General features: G+C 32.5%; 1 protein-coding gene across 1 annotated transcript in view; it reads right to left on the reverse strand.

The window, feature by feature from the left end:
• The window catches only part of LOC126967023 (odorant receptor 46a-like), a 57,058-nt gene extending 36,562 nt beyond the window's left edge, over positions 1-20,496 (reverse strand). The window contains exon 1 of the mRNA XM_050811336.1: positions 20,292-20,496. The gene's annotated coding sequence lies outside the window, so the exon portion shown is untranslated. The remainder of the gene's footprint in view (positions 1-20,291) is intronic.
• Positions 20,497-20,901: the final 405 nt, after the last annotated feature.

Raw genomic sequence — 20,901 nt, forward strand, 5'->3', positions numbered from 1 at the left:
CCCTATTCATTCAAAATTATTTCGGAGAAATTTTCTCGCACGAATATTTTCTCCAAATTAGAACCGTGTCCTTCTCCTCAATGTATTTATTCATTCGTGTTTTAGCGCCAGTGATGTTATCTATGTATGTTTTTGATTGAAATAAAATAAATTTGGTGTTATCTAGGTGTATGACATAAACTTGTAAAAATTCATTCATTCGGAATTAATTTTCTTGGTTTTATTATTTTTAAGGTGAGTAAGCTTGTTTGTGCTCTCATTTCACAAATAAAAGTGGTATATTATGTTATTTCGTAGCGAATAAGTACGTAAAAGTCATATTCTACTATATTGTTTTACAAAATTAAAAAAAACTATAGTTAATTCACAAAATTACAATATTAACAATCGCAATATTAGTAATCGCTTCTTTGGCGTAGGTCTCCCCTAACACTTTATAGTTTCCAGTATCCCAGGTTTAGATCATCAAGTCCGGTATTAACATTTTAATAAATGTATCTATCTCTTATTCTTTGGAGACCAATTGACCGTACTATAGAGAGAGCTGTTCGTGCTATATATCAGCTTTCTTACAGACAGTCTCTCAAAGAAAAATTTAAAGAAATCAATATCATGACTGTTCATTCTCAGTGCATTTATGAAAATTTAATATAAGTTCACAAAAATCGTCACCTTTTTGCTCTTAATAGTGATTTTCATTATTATAACACTAGAAATAAGGGATTGCTTGTAACTAATTCGACTAGGCTAATAAGATACATAATAGCTTTAACGGTAAATGTATACACTTCTATAATAAAGTCCCAGCCACTGTTCAGGCATTCCACGGTAGGTATCCTGACCTTATCTATAAATAAATTTAAATTTTTTTATAAAAAAATGGCTCTGTCGTAAATCCTATTACTCCACTACTGAATATCGAAATGATCGGACAGCCTGGGACTAGATTGTGATTATTTTATAGCGATAGAAATGATTGTACAATATTGTATATTTTTATTGAAAAGAGCGCAAAAAAAGAATGCTGGGAGAGTTTCTTGCGCCGCTTCTTCTCTCTCAGAGCGCCATTTGTTTCCGAAGCGGTAGTAGTATCTAGTATATTAGAAATGACGTCAAAAAGAATTCTAAAGGAATCAATTTTGAGAAAATAAATGCCTTTGATAAGTCGTTGGATAAATTATTGATTTAATCCATCTATCGCTATGCATACGACATAAATCCGCATAATAGCTTGAAAAAATACTTTGTTTTATTTTTATTTATGTATAGTAAGTAATAAGGATTCAAATACACAATAAGGTATTGTATTCAATTATAATTTGGACTCGTTGGGACGTTTATACTATTATCTTTTTACGGATGAATAATCCAACATAGCAATCCAGCATGCAAATAAACATATTATTAAATGTATTTAAGCGCTTTTGCGATTGCAATCCTATTTCTGATTGTATCCTCGTCTGAAAAGGAAGTGCTTGTTTTCACGTAACATCGAGCTATTAATTAGAAATGCACTACTTACTCCCTCTGATTGCAAACACGCAAATCTATGTTTTACCTTTCTGATTAAACAAACTCAGAGAGATTATCTAACGAGCTGTGCATGGATTTAAAAGAGTAAACCTTTTTGATCTTTTAAAACCTTGATTTTTACAATTAGTTGTGTATTTTATACAATCTAATCTTATAAAGGATGTTCATATATACTGTCTACGTGTTTTGTGTATTGTTGTTTGTTCATTGTGATTGTTCATTTTGGCTTGCAACATATCTTAAACTAGGACTTTATGAGAGTATATTGTTAAATATCGAGTGAATTTCATGGCTTATTCATTTGACTTGATTAACTAAAAAGCTGATTAAATTATTCTTATGTAACACTAATATAGCGCACACGGTTACATTCGCTCTGTTGCTTGCTAAAAAGTATCAAGTTAGGTTGTAAAAATAAAAGCAACACCGTAATTAAAAATCAAAAACAGAGTATTTATTAGACCAAAAAAATTTTGACAATTAAAATGCTCCATTTATCCTGCGTTTCATATCGATTTATTGCTTGTACAAAGTAACAATGATTCATCTCATCATTATATCATTAGTTTCTCTTATTTAAAATGTAAGTTTGAATCCAATCATCCAAACAGCAAACTACATTAAGTCAATGTTCTCTTGACACCGTAAATTCGAAACAAATTCTAGAACTATCTCTCTCGCAAATCTTCTAGATCTTTCACAGATTATTATAGAAACGTTTCTGTAATTAAGAAGCTTTTTATAGTTCTGTGTAACCAATGTGAACCCTCATTGTTATGGTTTCCTTGTCCCTCTGTCTGTCTGTTAACGATTCTCATTAACCGCAATAGTTCAACAGCTAAAATTCTAACAGAGTTTGTTGCCACTATTACGAAAAGAATTAAACCAAAATGGCGATTTCGAAGTGAATAAATTTTAGAGCCTTATGTCCCATCAGCTAAATAAATTCTTGAATGCTCTCAAAATCACTATTTATTTAAACTGCTGTTTTAATATAATATTTTGTCTTCTTACTTACTTAATAATCAATATTTTACTGTTATACCGGCCTATACTTCTCCGGGGTGTAAAAATAATAGGGGAGTCCGAGCTCCATGAGTGTCGTAAGAGGTGACTAAGAGCATCGAATACATAGATCATTGAGTACCTGTTTAATGTAGGTGTCGCTAACAGTCCACTGTGCAGGACCCAGGCGGAAGAGAGTGCCGAGTTGGTAAGGCAGCCGCCCAGTCCACTAGCCTCAAATCTAATGAGGTAATTGGCTGAAAAAAAAAGGCATAAAAGGCATTTATTTTCTCAAAATAGATTCCATTAGAATTCCTTCCTGATGTAATTTCTAATATACTAGATACTTCTACCGCTTCGGGAACAAATGCCGCTCTGATAAAAAAGAAGCGGCGCAAGAAACTCTCCCAGCATTATTTTTTCGCGCTCTTGTTAATAAAATATATAATAGTGTACTGTCATTGCTATCATATATATCACTTAGATTTTCAGCTATGGAGTAGTAGAATTTACGACAGAGCCATTTTTTAATAAAACATTTAAATTTATTTATAGATAATGCCTGAACAGTGGCTATATTATAAAAAGGTATTCATTTACACTTAAAGCTATTATGTATCTTATAGTAAATAAATTCAATGTTTCCTTTTATATTATAATTGGAATGTATTTATATTACATTATACATATCAAAATAGTACAGTATAATTTCAAATTGTAAAATAAACTCAATTTCATTAAAATTGCAATCATTTAATTACTGACTTATAATACTGAGGTAAAATAACATTAAATAAATTCGGTCCATACGAAATACTAAAGGCCTCATCACAATAGAGCTGGCAGTACTATTGAAAGGCTTTCAAATTGTAGCATAATAGAAATGACCATGTATCACGGAATCGGAATGAGAATTGAATAATTAGGACACTGATAAATCATAAAATTACCAAAAATAAACGTAATTCTTGCACAGAACAGGTAAAACAACTGTTATGTGAATTCATGTATGACGTATTTTCAAAAATATGTTTTACTTTTTCTTTTAACATATTTATTTCATTAAATTTCATGGACACTGCGGGACTCGAAGCGGGAAGAAAAACGGGTTATTGCTATTATTTTAGACGATATTTTTATAATACGGATTTAATAAGTTTCCGAACAAAATCAGTCTCAAATAATCTGTTACTCTGAGAAACGAGGAGCTATAACCGTGTAATATTTTCAATTAACAACGTCGCTTTCTTAATTAAACATTTTCAACTCGATTTGTAATATTTCAAGTTGAACAGCAAAATTTGTCCTTAAAATGTATAGAATTATTTTGTTTTAAATTAAATACAAATTGGAGTGGAAAGAAAATATGACAAGTAACACCGTAACGAACACAATTACGAATAAAATTTGTTCTGATAAATAAATTATTGAGTTAAAATAATAATAATAAAGGAAAGGATAAGTCACATAAAATCTTACATAATGCAGTGCTTAGATTAAGGATTAGTCTCCGCTGCGCACCAACCAGATACCGCACTACCTAAGAACAATTCTTTTTTATTGCGGTATCTATTAGATGTTTGTGTAATGGCATCTTGACACTCAATGGCTTCTTTCAAATTTTCTAAGAAACGCTTCATGTTTCTGTTCATATTTCTTGTAGTATTATTTTTACAAAGTTTTACTACGCAATTAACAGAACATGTAGCACGTCAACGTCACACAATGTTTGAGACTGGCTCGAGTACGCCCACTTGGACGTAGTATTAGTTGCCGCACTTTGCGACTACGCCTGCGGTAGCTAGTTGGAGCGCAGCGGAGACCAGTACTTAATCTAAGATGCAGTGATAAACTGTCTATGTCTAGAAAATGTTTTGATAATTTGAAGCAGCAAGCCTTCAAATTAACACAGCGAATAAAATAAATTTGCGCTCAGTGTAAGCCCTGAATTGACAGAATTTTATTGTGAACTAGCTGACCCGACAGACGTTGTTCTGTATATAATAAATAAAATAATGTTTTTATATGAATTTGTCAATAATATATCATAACATCAAAAATTACTTCGTAAAATATGCACCCTGCTGTCGTAATGAAATTGTTTCACAGCAGAACTGTCAAACCGTGCGTCAATAAATTCTCTCATAGAAATTATGTATGGACACATCAAAGGAAAAACAAATTTGTTGTTTTTATTTAATTTGGCAGCATTTTCCTATTTATTCACCTTTTAAACCTTCCCTGGACTTCCACAAATAATTCAAGACGGTAATTGGCCAAATCGGTCCAGCCGTTCTCGAGTTTTAGCGAGACTAACGAACAGCAATTCATTTTTATATATATAGATTGAGAGATTTTATATACCAGGCTATATATAAAAAATGTGTCATTTATTTTCGCATTTATAAAAGATTTTGGAGGACTTTGTCATTAATAAGTATATTTAATTAAGTTTCACGTAGAAATAAACAGTCACAAACGAAAACATGAATTAAAATGGGATGTTAATCCCCTTCTTAATCAAATGGTAATACACAACTTGTTATCATTAATTATACAATTATTTTTTTTGGATTCACCTCAAATAAAATTTTAATAATTGAATTGTTTTAAGTTTAAGTTTAAATATTTCCTATAGTGAAAGTGAAGAAATCTTTCATTTGTATCAAGTAATTCTGAACACAATTTATACTAAGCAAAATAAAGTTCTATTAAAACATAGAATTTCAAGACTAGTATAAAATTTTCACCCAAACGTATTTGTTCAAACAAGGCGTTTAGCAAACTTATTTAGACTCTATCTTAGCTAAACTCCTTGCGTCGAACTAATTTAAAACTTGCTTCCTTTGTTTCTGTTTATTTCTTTAAAGCAATATATTTTTATTGCAATCAACATCTTTGTTCGAATACAGAAGAGTCTCACTGGAGTAAAGACATAAAGTATTCTAGAAATAAAAATATATGTATATATACAACACCGACACAATATATAGAAAAATAAATATATATATACATACAGAGAGAGTCATACATTTTTGTTTAGTTTGGTGCTGAGACACGTGGCCCGTGAGGCCCAGAGGCGCGAAGAATGTACAAAGTACTATCATCGCGCCTCAATAAGGCTACTGAAAACCCAAGCGCTGGCAGCTATTTCGGTCAACGGATCAGCCTAGCTATCCAACACGGAAATGCGTAGTCATGGTATATGTACTGAATATTATAGTTATAAGATTTATTTTGTTTGAAAAAATAATAGATACCATGGCAAGATTTTAAGTATTTTTGTATGTTTGTTTATATCGAGAGAATGTATAAAATACCACCTGGTCCAAAGACAACATACAAAATAAATTTATTTTATAATTATTTGTTGCCTTGTTGCTAAGTTTTCTTTAAAGAGAAAAAGTGATCGGACGAATAAGACGTTCACCTGATAGTAAGTGATTGCAAGGCAGTGTTTCTCAGGATTCTTGAGGCCTAAATTCTCAGGGACATCACTATTGCGCTGTCATCTTGGAGATAATATGACTCTTTAGCTCAGTAATTTCACTAGCTCCAGCGCCCTTCAAACTGAAATACAATGTTATGAATGTATGTCGTCACCTTTTCGCGAAAATGTGACCGAAGCTAAACTAAAACTAGTTTGAATACAAAACCGTGTAGTGATCTGACGTGAGCCACTATAGCTACCTGGCGTATTTTTCTTAATAAATATCTAGATCTTATGTAGATATCACTCCACACTATACTATCTTTCGTATCTTATACGAAAAAGAGATTTACCAACTGACTTCATGGTGTCGGAAAACTGTAACACTATTGCGCGGCCGTATTGTAAAAAATATAATGTACTCTCATATTTCCCAAATACGCCATAAATAGTATTACTTCAAAGTAAGATAAGCCCGGGTAACCGCATAAAAGGAATAAATCGTTAATTTCAAACAAATTTTAAACAGATTGGTCTTGTATTGATAAACACAGTTTTGGTTAATCATCACTTTAAGTAAGTTAGTAGTAATGACAGCGCATATTGATTTATGATGAAACATCAGGGGGGTGATTAAAACCTCACTCGACAGCTAAAAACAACAATTACGTGTGTATTTTTTGAACTCTTGGTATGACGACGAGGAAAAAAAATTACTCGTAGTCACACTGGTGCTACAAACTGGTGTGACCATGAGTCGGGAATGGATTTTTTCCAATCTGAAAAAATCACACCGAAAGAAGTTTTCACATAAAAAAAAATCATGATAATATTTTTAGCTTAGATAGTATATACGTCTAGAAAGAGTCAGGAATATAAGTCTAGTGTGTGTGACGAGCTACGTCTTACACTCGCGATTTGTATAAAAATTTGTGTTAGGGAGCGTGAATTGCTCAAAATAGAGGTTAGTTCTATATACAATTTTTATAGACGTTATCACATGTGTCATAGTCTATCTAGACTTATAAATAATATAAGATTTTAACTTATAAGTAATGGATTAATATTCATGTAGACAGTTCTAACAATTAGCAAAATTTAACCGTCTCAATGCTTCCCAAATAAATTTAATGAGCAAATTAAGCGTCGTTACTACATAGAGCTCAGTTAAATTGAGTACTGTATTCAGAAACCCGAAGTTATTATAGCAACAAATGAATTTACAAAAAGTGTCCTCATTATAACAGCGTCACTAATTAGGTCAAGCTTTAGATAAAACTTCTCTCACACTGGATGCACCTTCTCATAATGAACGTTAACATTTTAACTTTTGTAGCATTGGGGTAGAGCGTGGAAAAGACTTTAATTACAGAGTTAACTAATCGTTGTCGACCACATGTGGGGTTGATGAGTTTCACGATATTGGGTCAAGATATGAATCTCACCGTTCTGAAAATCTACTAATTGGTGGAATAAAATTGGCAATTTAAATGATAAAAGAGAGTACTGACAGTAATGATTGAAGATCTTGATTGTTTGTAGACAGCCAGAACTGCTATATACGGTACACATATGATCGCCTTCAGGAGTTTTCACTACACGGCTTTTTCGTGGCACTATTAAGAAGCGTGGATTACGTAGTAGGCAGCAGCACGTGTGATAAGAATCTGCACACATGTGCGACATCTGGTGGATGGTGTTTTTCTTGCTGGTGGTGCTGCCAGTTGTAATTGTACTATACATTGCCGCAGGCCTTATCAAATGGCTTCTCCAATACTCATTCAAAAGCCAAAGGTGTTTAATAAGATTTGTAAACGGCAAACAGCACAAGACAAGTAAAACAAAGTATAAATTAAAAAAAATATTAAAAAACAAAATTTAATTATGAAATAATTAAGAAATCGTCGTTCGCGTAACGCTAGCCTTAGCTCATAACGCTCTCGCCACACATTCACCAGCTTATTCCCTGAGTCAAACGTCTGTAAAGAAGTTTTACTTCAAAATAATTTCTAGAAACCCTCAGTGTTAAGTTAGGGTGGGCTATCATTTTAGTGATATCATAGTGACAGCAGGCCTGGGCTATTCAAAATTCAACAATTAAAAGTACAGCTTGTTAACGACTGCCTGCTCAAGCAGACATCTGTATAGATATCTCTGTAGATCTATTGTGCCCCTAATTCATAGGATACTAAAATAAAAAACGTGTATCGTGGTTATATTTTACGTTTAACAATAAACCGCCCGTGACTTCGTCTGCACTTATGTGATATGAGATATTTTATACATCATTGAGATAATTAAATCGGATTTCGTTCACATTATTATGGGATTTAATTCATTTGCGCAAACCCCAACAATTTAAATCATTTCACACAGAAAATTACTCAAAAATTTATTTTTATTTCTGTATCAATTTCATTTATATGGACGCCTAGATGGTCTATAAACTTATTGTTATAAATTTAAATTTCTCAAACCAATATTTTCAAGAATTGCTAAAGAGAACTTCGGTAATACCTCATTCCAGATTTCGGTGACCATTTGTGGTCTTGTTCATCGTTCCACTTCACCAAATCGTATTTTTTTTTTCTAGGTCTCCAGCTAGCCTATAGACCAAACGAAATACAGACCCGTTATTTCACGTTGGTTTTAAGTCCGAGAGTGGTATTTCTTCCGTGGTGAGGGCCGAAATCGGTTGTGTCCTAAGGAGCGCAACGTGGCGCTATCACTCATTAATTATATGAAAATAAATATAATAAACGCAAATGATATATTATTTGACTTTGATAAAGTATTTATTATTCAAAATTTTAAGCCCCACATGCGGGACCGTTCTTAAATGACAACCCACTTTTAATCCCTCAATCCCTATTCATTCAAAATTATTTCGGAGAAATTTTCTCGCACGAATATTTTCTCCAAATTAGAACCGTGTCCTTCTCCTCAATGTATTTATTCATTCGTGTTTTAGCGCCAGTGATGTTATCTATGTATGTTTTTGATTGAAATAAAATAAATTTGGTGTTATCTAGGTGTATGACATAAACTTGTAAAAATTCATTCATTCGGAATTAATTTTCTTGGTTTTATTATTTTTAAGGTGAGTAAGCTTGTTTGTGCTCTCATTTCACAAATAAAAGTGGTATATTATGTTATTTCGTAGCGAATAAGTACGTAAAAGTCATATTCTACTATATTGTTTTACAAAATTAAAAAAAACTATAGTTAATTCACAAAATTACAATATTAACAATCGCAATATTAGTAATCGCTTCTTTGGCGTAGGTCTCCCCTAACACTTTATAGTTTCCAGTATCCCAGGTTTAGATCATCAAGTCCGGTATTAACATTTTAATAAATGTATCTATCTCTTATTCTTTGGAGACCAATTGACCGTACTATAGAGAGAGCTGTTCGTGCTATATATCAGCTTTCTTACAGACAGTCTCTCAAAGAAAAATTTAAAGAAATCAATATCATGACTGTTCATTCTCAGTGCATTTATGAAAATTTAATATAAGTTCACAAAAATCGTCACCTTTTTGCTCTTAATAGTGATTTTCATTATTATAACACTAGAAATAAGGGATTGCTTGTAACTAATTCGACTAGGCTAATAAGATACATAATAGCTTTAACGGTAAATGTATACACTTCTATAATAAAGTCCCAGCCACTGTTCAGGCATTCCACGGTAGGTATCCTGACCTTATCTATAAATAAATTTAAATTTTTTTATAAAAAAATGGCTCTGTCGTAAATCCTATTACTCCACTACTGAATATCGAAATGATCGGACAGCCTGGGACTAGATTGTGATTATTTTATAGCGATAGAAATGATTGTACAATATTGTATATTTTTATTGAAAAGAGCGCAAAAAAAGAATGCTGGGAGAGTTTCTTGCGCCGCTTCTTCTCTCTCAGAGCGCCATTTGTTTCCGAAGCGGTAGTAGTATCTAGTATATTAGAAATGACGTCAAAAAGAATTCTAAAGGAATCAATTTTGAGAAAATAAATGCCTTAAGTCGTTGGATAAATTATTGATTTAATCCATCTATCGCTATGCATACGACATAAATCCGCATAATAGCTTGAAAAAATACTTTGTTTTATTTTTATTTATGTATAGTAAGTAATAAGGATTCAAATACACAATAAGGTATTGTATTCAATTATAATTTGGACTCGTTAGGACGTTTATACTATTATCTTTTTACGGATGAATAATCCAACATAGCAATCCAGCATGCAAATAAACATATTATTAAATGTATTTAAGCGCTTTTGCGATTGCAATCCTATTTCTGATTGTATCCTCGTCTGAAAAGGAAGTGCTTGTTTTCACGTAACATCGAGCTATTAATTAGAAATGCACTACTTACTCCCTCTGATTGCAAACACGCAAATCTATGTTTTACCTTTCTGATTAAACAAACTCAGAGAGATTATCTAACGAGCTGTGCATGGATTTAAAAGAGTAAAACTTTTTGATCTTTTAAAACCTTGATTTTTACAATTAGTTGTGTATTTTATACAATCTAATCTTATAAAGGATGTTCATATATACTGTCTACGTGTTTTGTGTATTGTTGTTTGTTCATTGTGATTGTTCATTTTGGCTTGCAACATATCTTAAACTAGGACTTTATGAGAGTATATTGTTAAATATCGAGTGAATTTCATGGCTTATTCATTTGACTTGATTAACTAAAAAGCTGATTAAATTATTCTTATGTAACACTAATATAGCGCACACGGTTACATTCGCTCTGTTGCTTGTTAGTTAGTTGTTATAGATACCATGGCAAGATTTTAAGTATTTTTGTATGTTTGTTTATATCGAGAGAATGTATAAAATACCACCTGGTCCAAAGACAACATACAAAATAAATTTATTTTATAATTATTTGTTGCCTTGTTGCTAAGATTTCTTTAAAGAGAAAAAGTGATCGGACGAATAAGACGTTCAGCTGATAGTAAGTGATTGCAAGGCAGTGTTTCTCAGGATTCTTGAGGCCTAAATTCTCAGGGACATCACTATTGCGCTGTCATCTTGGAGATAATATGACTCTTTAGCTCAGTAATTTCACTAGCTCCAGCGCCCTTCAAACTGAAACACAATGTTATGAATGTATGTCGTCACCTTTTCGCGAAAATGTGACCGAAGCTAAACTAAAACTAGTTTGAATACAAAACCGTGTAGTGATCTGACGTGAGCCACTATAGCTACCTGGCGTATTTTTCTTAATAAATATCTAGATCTTATGTAGATATCACTCCACACTATACTATCTTTCGTATCTTATACGAAAAAGAGATTTACCAACTGACTTCATGGTGTCGGAAAACTGTAACACTATTGCGCGGCCGTATTGTAAAAAATATAATGTACTCTCATATTTCCCAAATACGCCATAAATAGTATTACTTCAAAGTAAGATAAGCCCGGGTAACCGCATAAAAGGAATAAATCGTTAATTTCAAACAAATTTTAAACAGATTGGTCTTGTATTGATAAACACAGTTTTGGTTAATCATCACTTTAAGTAAGTTAGTAGTAATGACAGCGCATATTGATTTATGATGAAACATCAGGGGGGTGATTAAAACCTCACTCGACAGCTAAAAACAACAATTACGTGTGTATTTTTTGAACTCTCAGGAAATATTGTATTGTGCAGGAAATAATTTTAAATGAAGTGTTTTCGCAACGGTTACGGTAACAGCGTCGCCGGTTCAATAGTTTTTTGCTTTTTGCCCATCTCAACATGAATGTGCATCTATGTACGTACATAAATAGTAAATGTACATACTTATAAACAGTAGTAGTATGTCAGTAATGGCAATGTTTACAGTGTCGCATGTTCCATGACTGTTTCATTCCCGACTCGTGGTCACACCAGTTTGTCACACCAGTGTGACTACGAGTAATATTTTTTCCTCGTCGTCACACCAAGGGTTTTACTACATCCTGTTGGTAATTGATATAAGTGATGTGTTTGTTTGTTTGTACATAGGTATATTAACTAACGTAGTGTTTCCATAAAATGGCCTAAATATATATAATTAATAATTATAACGAAACTTATTAATAATTATATATCATAAATGATATTATCTTTATATATACTTATCAATAAGTTTCGTTTGCACATTAATAGCCAATTTATCTTTTTCCATGTCAATTTCCATGTCCTCTTTTAAGACACACAAATTTTGTTAATTATTTTGTTTAGCGTGGAGTGGCTGCAATAAAACTATACTTACTTTCTTATTTACTTACTTTTGAAATAAAATTAAGAAAGATATATTGGTTATTAATACGCAAATGAAACTTATTAATAATTATATATAAAGATAATATTATTTATGATATATAATTATTAATAAGTTTCGTTATTAGCCTGAAGAGGCTATTTTATGAAAATACTTCGTAAATTAATAAACCTATATACAAAAGTACTACGTAAATTATACTTATCACACCACTAACGTTAAGATATTGTAGTAAAACCCGTGGTGTAAAGAATAGGAAAAAAACATTTTCCGTCCCTAGCCATCCGTTATCTAAACTATCGAGAATGTCAAGATCATGAGAATAGAAATTGACAAATCACTTATATCAATTACCGACAGGGTGTAGTAATACCCTTGGTATGACGACGAGGAAAAAAAAATTACTCGTAGTCACACTGGTGCTACAAACTGGTGTGACCACGAGTAGGTAATGGATTTTTTCCAATCTGAAAAAATCACACCGAAAGAAGTTTTCACATAAAAAGAAATCATGATAATATTTTAAGCTTAGATAGTATATATTTCTAGATAGAGTCAGGAATATAAGTCTAGTGTGTGTGACGAGCTACGTCTTACACTCGCGATTTGTATAACAATTTGTGTTAGGGAGCGTGAATTGCTCAAAATAGAGGTTAGTTCTATATACAATTTTTATAGACGTTATCACATGTATCATAGTCTATCTAGACTTATAAATAATATAAGATTTTAACTTATAAGTAATGGATTAATATTTATGTAGACAGTTCTAACAATTAGCAAAATTTAACCGTCTCAATGCTTCCCAAATAAATTTAATGAGCAAATTAAGCGTCGTTACTACATAGAGCTGAGTTAAACTGAGTACTGTATTCAGAAACCCGAAGTTATTATAGCAACAAATGAATTTACAAAAAGAGTCCTCATTATGACAGCGTCACTAATTAGGTCAAGCTTTAGATAAAACTTCTCTCACACTGGATGCACCTTCTCATAATGAACGTTAACATTTTAACTTTTGTAGCATTGGGGTAGAGCGTGGAAAAGACTTTAATTACAGAGTTAACTAATCGTTGTCGACCACATGTGGGGTTGATGAGTTTCACGATATTGGGTCAAGATATGAATCTCACCGTTCTGAAAATCTACTAATTGGTGGAATAAAATTGGCAATTTAAATGATAAAAGAGAGTACTGACAGTAATGATTGAAGATCTTGATTGTTTGTAGACAGCCAGAACTGCTATATACGGTACACATATGATCGCCTGCAGGAGCTTTCACTACACGGCTTTTTCGTGGCACTATTAAGAAGCGTGGATTACCTAGTAGGCAGCAGCACGTGTGATAAGAATCTGCACGCATGTGCGACATCTGGTGGATGGTGTTTTTCTTGTGTGCTGAAAGGTGCTGCCAGTTGTAATTGTACTATACATTGCCGCAAGCCTTATCAAATGGCTTCTCCAATACTCATTCAAAGGCCAAAGGTGTTTAATAAGATTTGTAAACGGTAAACAGCACAAGACAAGTAAAACAAAGTATAAATTAAAAAAAATATTAAAAAACAAAATTTAATTATGAAATAATTAAGAAATCGTCGTTCGCGTAACGCTAGCCTTAGTTCATAACGCTCTCGTCACACATTCACCAGCTTATTCCCTGAGTCAAACGTCTGTAAAGAAGTTTTACTTCAAAATAATTTCTAGTAACCCTGTGTTAAGTTAGGGTGGGCTATCATTTTAGTGATATCATAGTGACAGCAGGCCTGGGCTATTCAAAATTCAACAATTAAAAGTACAGCTTGCTAACGACTGCCTGCTCAAGCAGACATCTATATACGAGTAGATATCTCTGTAGATGTATTGTGCCCCTAATTCATAGGATACTAAAATAAAAAAACGTGTATCGTGGTTATATTTTACGTTTAACAATAAACCGCCCGTGACTTCGTCTGTACTTATGTGATATGAGATATTTTATACATCATTGAGATAATTAAATCGGATTTCGTTCACATTATTATGGGATTTAATTCATTTGCGCAAACCCCAACAATTTAAATCATTTCACACAACTTTCAACTCAAAAATTTATTTTTATTTCTGTATCAATTTCATTTATATGGACGCCTAGATGGTCTATAAACTTATTGTTATAAATTTTAATTTCTGAAACCAATATTTTCAAGAATTGCTAAAGAGAACTTCGGTAATACCTCATTCCAGATTTCGGTGACCATTTGTGGTCTTGTTCATCGTTCCACTTCACCAAATCGTATTTTCTATTTTTTTTCTAGGTCTCCAGCTAGCCTATAGACCAAACGAAATACAGACCCGTTATTTCACGTCGGTTTTAAGTCCGAGAGTGGTATTTCTTCCGTGGTGAGGGCCGAAATCGGTTGTGTCCTAAGGAGCGCAACGTGGCGCTATCACTCATTAATTATATGAAAATAAATATAATAAATACAAATGATATATTATTTGACTTTGATAAAGTATTTATTATTCAAAATTTTAAGCCCCACATGCGGGACCGTTCTTAAATGACAACCCACTTTTAATCCCTCAATCCCTATTCATTCAAAATTATTTCGGAGAAATTTTCTCGCACGAATATTTTCTCCAAATTAGAACCGTGTCCTTCTCCTCAATGTATTTATTCATTCGTGTTTTAGCGCCAGTGATGTTATCTATGTATGTTTTTGATTGAAATAAAATAAATTTGGTGTTATCTAGGTGTATGACATAAACTTGTAAAAATTCATTAATTCGGAATTAATTTTCTTGGTTTTATTATTTTTAAGGTGAGTAAGCTTGTTTGTGCTCTTATTTCACAAATAAAAGTGGTATATTATGTTATTTCGTAGCGAATAAGTACGTAAAAGTCATATTCTACTATATTGTTTTGCAAAATTAAAAAAACTATAGTTAATTTACAAAATTACAATATTAACAATCGCAATATTAGTAATCGCTTCTTTGGCGTAGGTCTCCCCTAACACTTTATAGTTTCCAGTATCCCAGGTTTTGATCATCAAGTCCGGTATTAACATTTTAATAAATGTATCTATCTCTTATTCTTTGGCGACCAATTGACCGTACTATAGAGAGAGCTGTTCGTGCTATATATCAGCCTTCTTATAGACAGTCTCTCAAAGAAAAATTTAAAGAAATCAATATCATGACTGTTCATTCTCAGTGCATTTATGAAAATTTAATATAAGTTCACAAAAATCGTCACCTTTTTGCTCTTAATAGTGATTTTCATTATTATAACACTAGAAATAAGGGATTGCTTGTAACTAATTCGACTAGGCTAATAAGATACATAATAGCTTTAACGGTAAATGTATACACTTCTATAATAAAGTCCCAGCCACTGTTCAGGCATTCCACGGTAGGTATCCTGACCTTATCTATAACTAAATTTAATTTTTTTATAAAAAAATGGCTCTGTCGTAAATCCTATTACTCCACTACTGAATATCGAAATGATCGGACAGCCTGGGACTAGATTGTGATTATTTTATAGCGATAGAAATGATTGTACAATATTGTATATTTTTATTGAAAAGAGCGCAAAAAAAGAATGCTGAGAGAGTTTCTTGCGCCGCTTCTTCTCTCTCAGAGCGCCATTTGTTTCCGAAGCGGTAGTAGTATCTAGTATATTAGAAATGACGTCAAAAAGAATTCTAAAGGAATCAATTTTGAGAAAATAAATGCCTTTTATGCGCTTTATGCCTTCTATAAGTCGTTGGATAAATTATTGATTTAATCCATCTATCGCTATGCATACGACATAAATCCGCATAATAGCTTGAAAAAAATACTTTGTTTTATTTTTATTTATGTATAGTAAGTAATAAGGATTCAAATACACAATAAGGTATTGTATTCAATTATAATTTGGACTCGTTGGGACGTTTATACTATTATCTTTTTACGGATGAATAATCCAACATAGCAATCCAGCATGCAAATAAACATTTTATTAAATGTATTTAAGCGCTTTTGCGATTGCAATCCTATTTCTGATTGTATCCTCGTCTGAAAAGGAAGTGCTTGTTTTCACGTAACATCGAGCTATTAATTAGAAATGCACTACTTACTCCCTCTGATTGCAAACACGCAAATCTATGTTTTACCTTTCTGATTAAACAAACTCAGAGAGATTATCTAACGAGCTGTGCATGGATTTAAAAGAGTAAAACTTTTTGATCTTTTAAAACCTTGATTTTTACTATTAGTTGTGTATTTTATACAATCTAATCTTATAAAGGATGTTTATATATACTGTCTACGTGTTTTGTGTATTGTTGTTTGTTCATTGTGATTGTTCATTTTGGCTTGCAACATATCTTAAACTAGGACTTTATGAGAGTATATTGTTAAATATCGAGTGAATTTCATGGCTTATTCATTTGACTTGATTAACTAAAAAGCTGATTAAATTATTCTTATGTAACACTAATATAGCGCACACGGTTACATTCGCTCTGTTGCTTGCTAAAAAGTATCAAGTTAGGTTGTAAAAATAAAAGCAACACCGTAATTAAAAATCAAAAACAGAGTATTTATTAGACCAAAAAAATTTTGACAATTAAAATGCTCCATTTATCCTGCGTTTCATATCGATTTATTGCTTGTACAAAGTAACAATGATTCATCTCATCATTATATCATTAGTTTCTCTTATTTAAAATGTAAGTTTGAATCCAATCATCCAAACAGCAAACTACATTAAGTCAATGTTCTCTTGACACCGTAAATTCGAAACAAATTCTAGAACTATCTCTCTCGCAAATCTTCTAGATCTTTCACAGATTATTATAGAAACGTTTCTGTAATTAAGAAGCTTTTTATAGTTCTGTGTAACCAATGTGAACCCTCATTGTTATGGTTTCCTTGTCCCTCTGTCTGTCTGTTAACGATTCTCATGAACCGCAATAGTTCAACAGCTAAAATTCTAACAGAGTTTGTTGCCACTATTACGAAAAGAATTAAACCAAAATGGCGATTTCGAAGTGAATAAATTTTAGAGCCTTATGTCCCATCAGCTAAATAAATTCTTGAATGCTCTCAAAATCACTATTTATTTAAACTGCTGTTTTAATATAATATTTTGTCTTCTTACTTACTTAATAATCAATATTTTACTGTTATACCGGCCTATACTTCTCCGGGGTGTAAAAATAATAGGGGAGTCCGAGCTCCATGAGTGTCGTAAGAGGTGACTAAGAGCCTAATTATTAAGTTAAATGTGGGAGAGGTGCACTGCCATCCTATGACGATAGCACGAATGAGCCAGACTCTTATGAGGGCTTACTGAGGGTTTATGCAAGTGGATCACCAAATTTCTCACTGGCTACGGCATACACTTCGATATCAGCGGATTTTAATTGAAACCGAAGTCCGTGCATGATGGAGTGCCTCAAAGCTGTATGCTATGTCTCCAACACTGATTCTTCTGCATATCAATGATATGTTGGGCGCTCTTAGACAACACTCAGCTTAGTATCACAATGCTGGGTCTCGAAATGTCAAGCAATTGTCAATTCTATACTTGCTGGAAGGCAAAGCCAAATTGGCTTCGAAGTAACTGGGAAGCAATGCTAGACTTCAAGTCGATCAACATTCTAGCTGTCTACAAAATTCAGGTTCAGCCACATTTAGAGTATTGCTCTCATCTCTGGTCTGGTGCTCCCCAGTTCAGCTCAAACCATTTGACCAGTCGGAGATCCAGTGATCTATCGACGACGAAAATACCACCTTTGCATGACATTCTTCCACGTGCAACCGTACGATGGAATAAACTTCCTTGCGCGGTTATTCAAGGACGCTACGACGTACCTTGGTGTGAATAAGCCAAATCAAATTATTTATGAATATCATGAAATTAGGAAAGCTTTCATTAAACAGTATTTTGCGGAAGCTGAGAATAATGAGGTAAATAAACAATTTCCCTCCAATCTAAACGTTTGTTGGAATTTCTGATCAAGAACGTTGAATATTTAATTTTGCCTTTCGCTTTGGATCATTAGCATACTCCAGTTAGTTACGCTACAATAATTAACTCACAGTAACATTAATGATAATATTATTTTAATACTAGCTTCAGCCGTCGACTTCGTTCGCATCACTTTTTGATCCACTTACAAAAGAATTGTAAACCCAACATAAATTTCACATTGTTGTCTACCCTAGATTTATCTAATCTGTACCCACCCTATGTCCTAAATAAATCATATCTATTCTGTACATACTCAATGTCCTAAAAAAATCATATCTTATAATTCCTCGTTCTTTTTTTTTGTCACGTGCTTTAAATAAATTGGTAAAAGATTGGTAAAGCCTTTTTTTTCTAGAATTTTTTATTTGACTTGCCGTGTCAGTTAGTTCTGTACAAGTGGCTGAAATCTCACTTAGGTTCATACACAATTAACAATTTTTTTCATACTCTACTATCTAATTTACATTCAGATCCTAAAACAGTGAATCCATTTTTATGATTAGCATCACCCGCATTAGGTGGCTTGATTGAAAATCATTTCGGAGCGGAAAATCCAAATGGAATATATCAAGTTCTTGAAAAGGCGTTCTTATAAACTAATTATCAAAATATATTATACATTGCGATTCCATTAAGGCAGTATTTTTTTATGTCTTCCTTTACATAATATATAGTATATAGAAGTTTGAAATACATAAATATACTTTTCTACCGACGGCACTGAAAATAAGCGATAAATTAAGAACTGAATACAAGACAACACAATATTATCTTCAAGAACACAAACACAAATAGTCGCTTCAGCCTTGACACCAGACATGCTGAATTCTTAATTATAATGACAGGGAGTTGTCTACAGTCGAGAGACAATAGATGTGGCAAGCTGAGGAAATTCAATGGTTCGGAGACGTATAAACGGATTCGAAGTTTGAACTTTGAACTATATCCCCTTCATTAATGAACCGTTTTAGTAAGAAATAGACGAGGTGATGCATCATGTTGACGTCAGGCATTCTACATTCGCGCATTTTGCGACGGACTTCTTGCCACGCACAGCCACTTTATGAAATCAATTACAGGCTGCTGTTTTCCTGAACTGATACGACTTAGGGACTTAAGCTTAGAGCATACTTTTAAATAAAACACTTCTTAGAGGATTAAAACGCGTGTAATTGTAACTTTATTTTAACAGTAGATGTTTTTGCGTAAAAATTACATTTTTATTATTTCAAGACCTTTTAGATCTCGTTTTCAGGGGGACTAGTATTACAGTACTTAAATAAATTAATCTTTGAGATAATCTGGTTTCTAAATTGATCTTTCGGTGTAAAGTGACATCAAAAAAACAAACCAAAAATAATACTATATTTTATAAAGAAATTATCGTTTCAAATTGTCAAGAAAGGGCTTGAAAAAAACATTGGCTTCTAATATAAAATCATATTTAAAAAGCCCTTTGTTTCCTTTCCTTCCAACAAAGGAAAGGAAATCTAAGCTAACACGAAACGTGTATTTCATACTTTCTTTGAAATGTAATGTACGAGATTGAATGGATAATAAAGATCCGTTCATGTGTAACTTTCTATTGTAATATTTTTTATTTATATATTTTATTAATTAAATAACAAAATCTTCCGAAGCATCAAATAGCTCTAAGCTATTAACGACTTGGAGAATATCACTGTCCGACGCACAATATCTGATTTTTTCGTTTGGTTTATTAGGTTTACTATTATATAACTATTAAAATTATTATTAGATAACAATAACTTAGCAATCAAACAACTTATACACTATGAATTAATAAGTCAGGCACTACACGCATAATTAATAATCAACTACTAATATAAACTTATTAACTAATGTATATCTAATCTTTTAATAATACAAACATATTGTTTTCCAGAGAAGGCCAACTTTGAAAGTGATCTGGTTCTAGGATCCCCAGCTGATTGAAGAATTTATAATGGAGAGTAATTTGCTGGATGAGTTAAGGTGTGAACAAAAGGATTGATAAAGGGAACAAGCGCACTAACCTGAAATATAACAGTGATGGTATGCTCGTGCGCCGATGCAGCTTCAATCGTCTGTTGTTCCGGATTTGTGGGTTTCCTTTACAATTTACTACACCATAGGAGGTACCTATATATTACTAGTAAATGCGGTGTCAAGAATCCACGAGTTGATTTGCGGTGCAGTGGGCGAGCGGTGCCATTCGATTCACGAATGCACCTGCGTATATATCGGTGACCGGAAGGTAACTGGCGATGGGCGTTGAATGAATGATTCAATCAACCAGTTGCAACTACGATGTATCGACGGTTCACGTATCTTCAGTCCCATTCGAAATAAACCGGATATATATATAATTATCCGCTTGCGGACAAGAGAGGGAAGATGAATAAGGTTTATGAAGATATAATTTATTTAATAAAATAAAAACTTATTAAAAAAAAGATAATTAACTTTATTTTTCATTCCTTTAAATATTATTTTTATTCCTTTTAAGGTTATTTTTATCATGACCTGTTTTCGTTTATTTTGTTAAATTACTTGCGCTGGGCGATATTTTAGATTCTGTGTCAAAAAATATTATAAATTTCATGTTTCAATCTGTGTGTATGGATGATACATAACTATATATAA

Source organism: Leptidea sinapis, chromosome 12 (assembly GCF_905404315.1).
Source record: "Leptidea sinapis chromosome 12, ilLepSina1.1, whole genome shotgun sequence".
Classification (NCBI taxonomy): Eukaryota; Metazoa; Arthropoda; class Insecta; order Lepidoptera; family Pieridae; genus Leptidea; species Leptidea sinapis.